Here is an 8,552-nt window from a genome sequence, read left to right as displayed (position 1 = left end):
AATTCTAAGTACAAAATACCTGAATTCGACAGGTATAAGTACAGTAGAATTGTCATTAACTTTTATCTTCCTTCGTGGCCGAATGGGTTAGTCACTGTCTATATAAGCTTGCCGACCAGGGTTCGATTCCCGGCCGGAGCCAAGCTCTTGTCTTTGTGAGATTTCGCCTGGGGCTTTGATCCCGAGGTTGTTAAGAGAATCCAGACATTAATATATCAAAAATATAGATGGCTTATTTGAATATGAAAAACACGTAAAAATGTGCAAAATTTATCATTAATTGAATGCCAAGTAACAAACTACCAATTAGCTACGATGGTGAAGATGGGTTGATTTCAATTCTAAGTACAAAATACCTGAATTCGACAGGTATAAGTACAGTAGAATTGTCATTAACTTTTATCTTCCTTCGTGGCCGAATGGGTTAGTCACTGTCTATATAAGCTTGCCGACCAGGGTTCGATTCCCGGCCGGAGCCAAGCTCTTGTCTTTGTGAGATTTCGCCTGGGGCTTTGATCCCGAGGTTGTTAAGAGAATCCAGACATTAATATATCAAAAATATAGATGGCTTATTTGAATATGAAAAACACGTAAAAATGTGCAAAATTTATCATTAATTGAATGCCAAGTAACAAACTACCAATTAGCTACGATGGTGAAGATGGGTTGATTTCAATTCTAAGTACAAAATACCTGAATTCGACAGGTATAAGTACAGTAGAATTGTCATTAACTTTTATCTTCCTTCGTGGCCGAATGGGTTAGTCACTGTCTATATAAGCTTGCCGAACAGGGTTCGATTCCCGGCCGGAGCCAAGCTCTTGTCTTTGTGAGATTTCGCCTGGGGCTTTGATCCCGAGGTTGTTAAGAGAATCCAGACATTAATATATCAAAAATATAGATGGCTTATTTGAATATGAAAAACACGTAAAAATGTGCAAAATTTATCATTAATTGAATGCCAAGTAACAAACTACCAATTAGCTACGATGGTGAAGATGGGTTGATTTCAATTCTAAGTACAAAATACCTGAATTCGACAGGTATAAGTACAGTAGAATTGTCATTAACTTTTATCTTCCTTCGTGGCCGAATGGGTTAGTCACTGTCTATATAAGCTTGCCGAACAGGGTTCGATTCCCGGCCGGAGCCAAGCTCTTGTCTTTGTGAGATTTCGCCTGGGGCTTTGATCCCGAGGTTGTTAAGAGAATCCAGACATTAATATATCAAAAATATAGATGGCTTATTTGAATATGAAAAACACGTAAAAATGTGCAAAATTTATCATTAATTGAATGCCAAGTAACAAACTACCAATTAGCTACGATGGTGAAGATGGGTTGATTTCAATTCTAAGTACAAAATACCTGAATTCGACAGGTATAAGTACAGTAGAATTGTCATTAACTTTTATCTTCCTTCGTGGCCGAATGGGTTAGTCACTGTCTATATATGCTTGCCGACCAGGGTTCGATTCCCGGCCGGAGCCAAGCTCTTGTCTTTGTGAGATTTCGCCTGGGGCTTTGATCCCGAGGTTGTTAAGAGAATCCAGACATTAATATATCAAAAATATAGATGGCTTATTTGAATATGAAAAACACGTAAAAATGTGCAAAATTTATCATTAATTGAATGCCAAGTAACAAACTACCAATTAGCTACGATGGTGAAGATGGGTTGATTTCAATTCTAAGTACAAAATACCTGAATTCGACAGGTATAAGTACAGTAGAATTGTCATTAACTTTTATCTTCCTTCGTGGCCGAATGGGTTAGTCACTGTCTATATAAGCTTGCCGACCAGGGTTCGATTCCCGGCCGGAGCCAAGCTCTTGTCTTTGTGAGATTTCGCCTGGGGCTTTGATCCCGAGGTTGTTAAGAGAATCCAGACATTAATATATCAAAAATATAGATGGCTTATTTGAATATGAAAAACACGTAAAAATGTGCAAAATTTATCATTAATTGAATGCCAAGTAACAAACTACCAATTAGCTACGATGGTGAAGATGGGTTGATTTCAATTCTAAGTACAAAATACCTGAATTCGACAGGTATAAGTACAGTAGAATTGTCATTAACTTTTATCTTCCTTCGTGGCCGAATGGGTTAGTCACTGTCTATATAAGCTTGCCGACCAGGGTTCGATTCCCGGCCGGAGCCAAGCTCTTGTCTTTGTGAGATTTCGCCTGGGGCTTTGATCCCGAGGTTGTTAAGAGAATCCAGACATTAATATATCAAAAATATAGATGGCTTATTTGAATATATATATATATATATATATATATATATATATATATATATATATATATATATATATATATATATATATATATATATGTGTGTGTGTGTGTGTGTGTATGTATGTAGATAGATATATAAATAGCCTATTGTATATATGATATTCATATATCTCTGTATATACAAGTGTTCCTGTATAAGTTTGTGTATTTTTCAAAATAGTATGCATAATTCTTCATTATTTACATAATAATTCTTACGTATATAGTTTTCTTGAGGTTTCGAAGAATTTTTGAAAAACGAGATTTTAAAATTGTTAGTAATATTCTTTTTCTATTACAATTTATTAATCCATCACTATTTACGTTCTTCCTCCCCCACCCCCTTCCATGCTCTCACCAATCTTTCAATCTTATCATCCTAAAAGATTTTGCCCAAATCTTCTCCCGGACTTAAACTTTTCTCCTTTGGTACAAAAAAAAAAAAAAAAAAAAAATTCTTTGTCACTTAAGCTAAGCAAAGTTTGGTAGGGTAACATTACTTAAACCTCCTACCATCGACTGACTCAACTTCAGGAGGGAGGAACAGTTTAAGGAGCTCCGGCACAATGTGATGAAATGGGGTAAAACTTAGCGAGAGTTCCAAAGGTGCTCAGCTTACAAGGTGAATGAATTTTAAAGTTAGCTCTTACCAAAACTTGGCTGGCTATTTTCCAAATTATTGATGCATAATTTGGAAGAATTGATTCTTGAAAAGATATTGAGGTATAAGAACGCCTTATATATTTTTTTTTTTGTTATTTCATGTGAAGTACTGTATATTTAAAAGAATTCATTAAAATATTTCTATATATAATCCAAATTAATTTTTCTATTTGGCATTTATATATCCACAATCAAATTAAACCAAATATCATCAATTAGAATAACATTACTTAAAAGGAGGTAAGACCCTAGATGGCCCGCATTGAAAGGATTGAATAAATGCTTATATAATAGAGTATCAAATCCCTCCACGCAGTGACCCTGGAAAGAATTAGATGATTGATGCAATGTATATAATGATCAATGAGCTACTGATGAATATCACTGTAAGGCTCTATTATATTTATGAAGCTATGAATGTTATTAAATCGAGATTGACATCTTTATGAAATAATTGAAAATGGAAATAGATTCCATTCTCAGTGAAAAACTTAATCTAGTTAAGGATGAAATAGCGTTGAACAATTAAATTCAAAGGACCCTACAAAGGTCAGAAGCAAAATTGGTTTAGATCGAAGTAAATAAGGTGAAAAACTAATGTCAAGAGAGAAAATAAACGCCCTGTCAGAAAATTTGATGAGTTTATTTTGACAGTATAAAATAGGGATCCTTAGCTACATGGTGAAATCGAGCCAAGTAAATAAGAAATGAAAAGAAATTCAAAAAATTTCTATTGGAATCAGCACAAGAGATAGTTGGTAAAGTTGCTAAACAAGATCAAGGAAAAAAATATTATAATTTAAAAAGTTGAAATGAGATGAAATAAAATTTGCAGGACTATCAAAAACCAATAAACAAACAAAAAACCAAAGGTGTTCAGAAATAAAATCACACTAGAATTAAGGAATCACTAAAGAAAGGAAGATGCATCAAACTGATGAAAAAGAAGTCATGGAACAAAAAACTAACAGATGTTTGTTATAAAGGATGAAATCGGATATATAAACAATAGAGATGGAGTGATAAAAATGGCAGATTTCTATACAAAACTATAAACAGTGATATATCAAATAACTTTTCCAATAGAAAAAATAAAACACCTAAGCCGTACCAAGCATAAAAGTCGGAGAAAAAAAAAGAAAGTATTAAAAGGTACGAAAAAAAAGAGGCAAAGCAGCAAGAGAAGACCGCCTAACAATTGATTTGATAAGAGACGAGGGATATTTCATCGAAGTAAAGCTAGCTGAACTTTATACAAAATGTCTGCAAGAATGCTCTATACATACAGACAGTAATTGTTTTCCCAACACACGAGATAGATATAAAAAAGAAAGATAACCTTGACATGAAGAGCTTTTGGAAAATAAAATGAGATTATGAAAAGTAAAACACCTCTTTCTCTAGAAAGAAATAAAATTAATCAAATGGTTCTTCCACTTTTAACTTATGAATCAGAAACTTGGATCCTTACTAAAGCATTAAAACATAAGCTACTTACAAATGAAAGAGCAATGGAAGATATAATGATGGGATTAACGCTAGGAAACAGGTAAGATACAACTTAGATAGGATAGGAAACTAAAGTAGAGGAAAATATAACAAAAAGTAAGAATGAGAAATGAACGTGATCAGGACATACAAAGGAAATGGCAGATAATATATGAGAATCAGGAATAACAGAATGGGGTCCCATAAAAAAAAATTGAGGTGAAGGAAGAGAAGACGATGGATTGACGAACTAAGATATAACAAGAAAAAGACAGACCTCAAACAGACGCAAGAGGAAGGACAAGTCTGAGTTATTGTTATTCAGTGAACTAGTAATGGCTAATATATATATAAATATATATATATATATATATATATATATATATATATATATATATATATATATATATATATATATATATATATATATATATATATATATATATATATATATATATATATATATATATATATATATATATATATATATATATATATATATATATTTGTTATATTTTGTTATATTTTCCTCTATATATACAGTGGTACCTCTATATACGAATTTAATCCGTTCCACAACTGACTTCGGATGTAGAAACAAATTTTCCCATAAGAATACATTGAAATAGGATTAATCCGTGGTTGAGCCCAAAAACCTATGATAACTCCTTAATAAATTACTAAACATAATTACACATGACAATATGCACTCTAAATTAGAGAATAGACATTTAAAAAAAAAATAATTATCAAAAAATAGTAAATAAGAACTGGGTTTTTAGCGTCACTTTACCTTAGAAAGTCCAGCGCAGGTATTTGTCTTGCTACGCAGAGAGGAGATGGACGGGTGGCGAGGAGGTAGAGAGGGTGACTACGATAAACGTACACTACCGTAACTTATTCTAACTTACACTAAGTGAACTTTAACCTAACTTAGCTTATTTATTTATTTTTATTTTTTTTATTTTTTATTTTTTTCACATTTTCTATTTTTCTTTTTGATGATTAATTTTAATCACTTTCACTTTCTCCACTTAAAATTGATTGAATTTTTTTCTCTTCACTCTTTTGCCGTTTTCTTTGAACCACTTCCTTCCTCTTCATCACTAGTTCGCTTTGTAAATTTTTAAAAGAAGCTATCGATAGAAAGTTGCTTGGTACGGCTTTTCAGAATGTTTCGAAAATGAGTTAGGCAAACATCCTCGAACTGAGCAAATACACGACAAACCTGTTTTTATTTTGGATGGTATTTGTCGATGAAGTCGACCACGTCTTGATATTTTCCTAACACCTCTTTTATTTGCGCCGAACCTAACACATGTTCTACTCCTCGATCCCTTCCTTTTCATCACTAATGTGCTCAGACATAGCATGGAGTTCCTTGAGCTTCTCTGTGGTAAGTTCATCGTGATGTTTGGCGACGAATTCCATGATGTCATTTGCGTCGACCTCCAGACCCATGGACTTGCCAAGCGAGACGATTTTCTCTACGTCTTCCACTGCACTCACCACGGGATCAGGTTCGGGGTCAAAACCCTCGAAATCCTCGGGGGAAAACTGCATCAGGCCTCAGCTTCTTCCAGGCAGAATTCAGTTTCCGTCGAGTTACTCCCACCCAAGCCTGATCTATTATCTTCAAGCAGTGCACGATGTTACGGTGGCTTTTCCAAAATTCACGCAAAGTTATGTTTGTGCTTTGCGTGACATTAAAGCACTGCTTGAATCGGTGCTTGGTGTAGAGCTTCTTGAATTTCGAGATGACTTATTGGTCCATGGGCTAGAGGATAGAGGTGGTATTCAGTGGAAGATACAGCACCTTTATGAACTTGAATTCATCGAAAAATATCATATTCAAGTCCGGGGTGGGGTGGGGGTGAGCGGATGCATTGTCAAGGCATAGCAGGTACTTTTAAAGGCAATTTCTGCTCATGAAGATACTTCTTCACAGAAGGACCGAAAAACTTGGTTAACCTATTGCAAAAAGAACTGCCTAGTGACCCAAGCCTTCAAGTTGGATCCCCAGAAAACATGAAGCTGGTCCTTATCCACATTCTGTGCCTTAAAGGCCCTAGGGTTTTCAGAATGGTAAACCAGTAAGGGCTAGACTTTAACCCTGGATAGGTACGGTCCTCGGACACCCCTTTAAGGGTATACTCGGACGCGAACGACCCCGACGCCAAAAAAAATTCTTGAAAAATCAGTTTTTGCAGTAACCTCCTTTTTTTCTTTTGCCAAAAAAAAACTTCAATGAATGCTTAAAACAACTGTAAAGATAAATACTACTCATCTGCAGAAAAACTATTTATTATAAATATTTAAAAAATTAAGTAGAAGAAAAAAAGACCTGACATAAAAATTCATAAAAAAGTTTATACATATATACACAAATCCTTTTAGGAATTGATTCTTGAATGTTTAGGACACATCTTGATGTATTTTTGGATGAAGTCAGACCCATGGAGGTGAAGATCTGAAATGAGAAAAAAAGGGTAACTTTTTTGGCCAAAAAAAATTGTCCAAATTTCATGAATTTTTTTGGGTACCCAAATGAAATAGGAAGTGGCTAATTTTTTTAGGGAATAAACATATGTTATCCTAAAATAGAAATATGTAAAAAAATCTTCATTATTTTGTAAATTAATTTATATCAGGGGCCATATCTAAAGGTAATTTTTTGAGTACTTGGAAATTTCGTAAAAAAATACATATATTTAATATATAATATGATATTTATGCAGGTAAAAATATACCAAAATATCACAAATTCTATAGGGAACAAGAATATATATAGATAGGGCAGCTTACGCTTCGGATATGTCACACAAAATGGCCGCCAACCACACTGACTCAGACTCCCTAATCTGCCACTTGAAATGTAGGAAGGGTATGTCAATTTCAAGGTGTTATTTACTAATCTAATTATTATTGGATATGCATAAAAATTGTATGGTGGGTTGCTGGATAATTGTCGATTATTTTACGACTATAAAATTAAAATTCTGACCCAAAAAAATTTTTTTGAAGGGAAATAAAATCGAAAAAAAAAAATGTAAAACAATATTTTAGCTAAAAAAATTTGATGATATTCAATCAAAAAAAAAAGTAAACAAAATTTTCCGACAAATAAACCTCTAGAGGAATCATTACTCTGTGATAGTTCCTTAGTACGTAGTAATTTTGAAAGAATTGGGAAAAAACGAAAAAAATGGCAATCACCGGAAAATCGAACACATACCTATATATACGCCATATCTGGCTAAAAAAAAGATAGGCATGGGTAGCCAGATCATCTAGAAAACACTTTCCAACACTATAAAAATATAAGTTTTGCGACACTACTTGCCAATTCCTTACGGTAACATGACTAAGCAAAAAAATGCAAAACAAATAAAAAGGGGCACTCGTGGAAAAATGGCCATTCTAATATACGGCATTTCAGAAAAAAAAATTTCAGCCACGTGCTAGGCAAACCATCAAGGCATATTTTCCGACAAATAAACATATAAATGAAATATTACTCTGTGATAGTTCCTTAGTACGTAGTAATTTTGAAAGAAATGGGAAAAAACGAAAAAATGGCAATCACAGGAAAATCGAACACATACTTATATATACGCCATATCTGGCTAAAAAAAAAATAGGCATGGGTAGCCAGATCATCTAGAAACACTTTCCAACACTATAAAAATATAAGTTTTGCGACACTACTTACCAATTCCTTACGGTAACATGACTAAGCAAAAAAAATGCAAAACCAAATAAAAAGGGGCACTCGCGGAAAAATTGCCCAACATTCTAATATACGGCATCTCAGATAAAAAAAAAGACATGCACGTGTTAGCCCAACCATCAAGGCACACTTTCTAACACATAAACATGAAAAAAAAATCAATAATATACGGCAATTCCTTACTACGTAGTAAATTTTTACAAATATTGAAAAAAAAACAGAAATTGGCAACCGCAGTTATATACCCAATATACCAATAACTACGTCGTATCTGACAAAAACAAAATCACGCATGGGTAGCCAGATCATCTAGACATACTTTCCAACACTAAAAAAGCAAAAGTTTTACGACACTATTTCGCATATCTTACGGAAAAATGACTTGGCAA

The sequence above is a fragment of the Palaemon carinicauda genome, chromosome 9, assembly GCF_036898095.1.
Source record: "Palaemon carinicauda isolate YSFRI2023 chromosome 9, ASM3689809v2, whole genome shotgun sequence".
Taxonomy (NCBI): domain Eukaryota; kingdom Metazoa; phylum Arthropoda; class Malacostraca; order Decapoda; family Palaemonidae; genus Palaemon; species Palaemon carinicauda.
Note: the sequence above shows the minus strand (reverse complement) of the source record.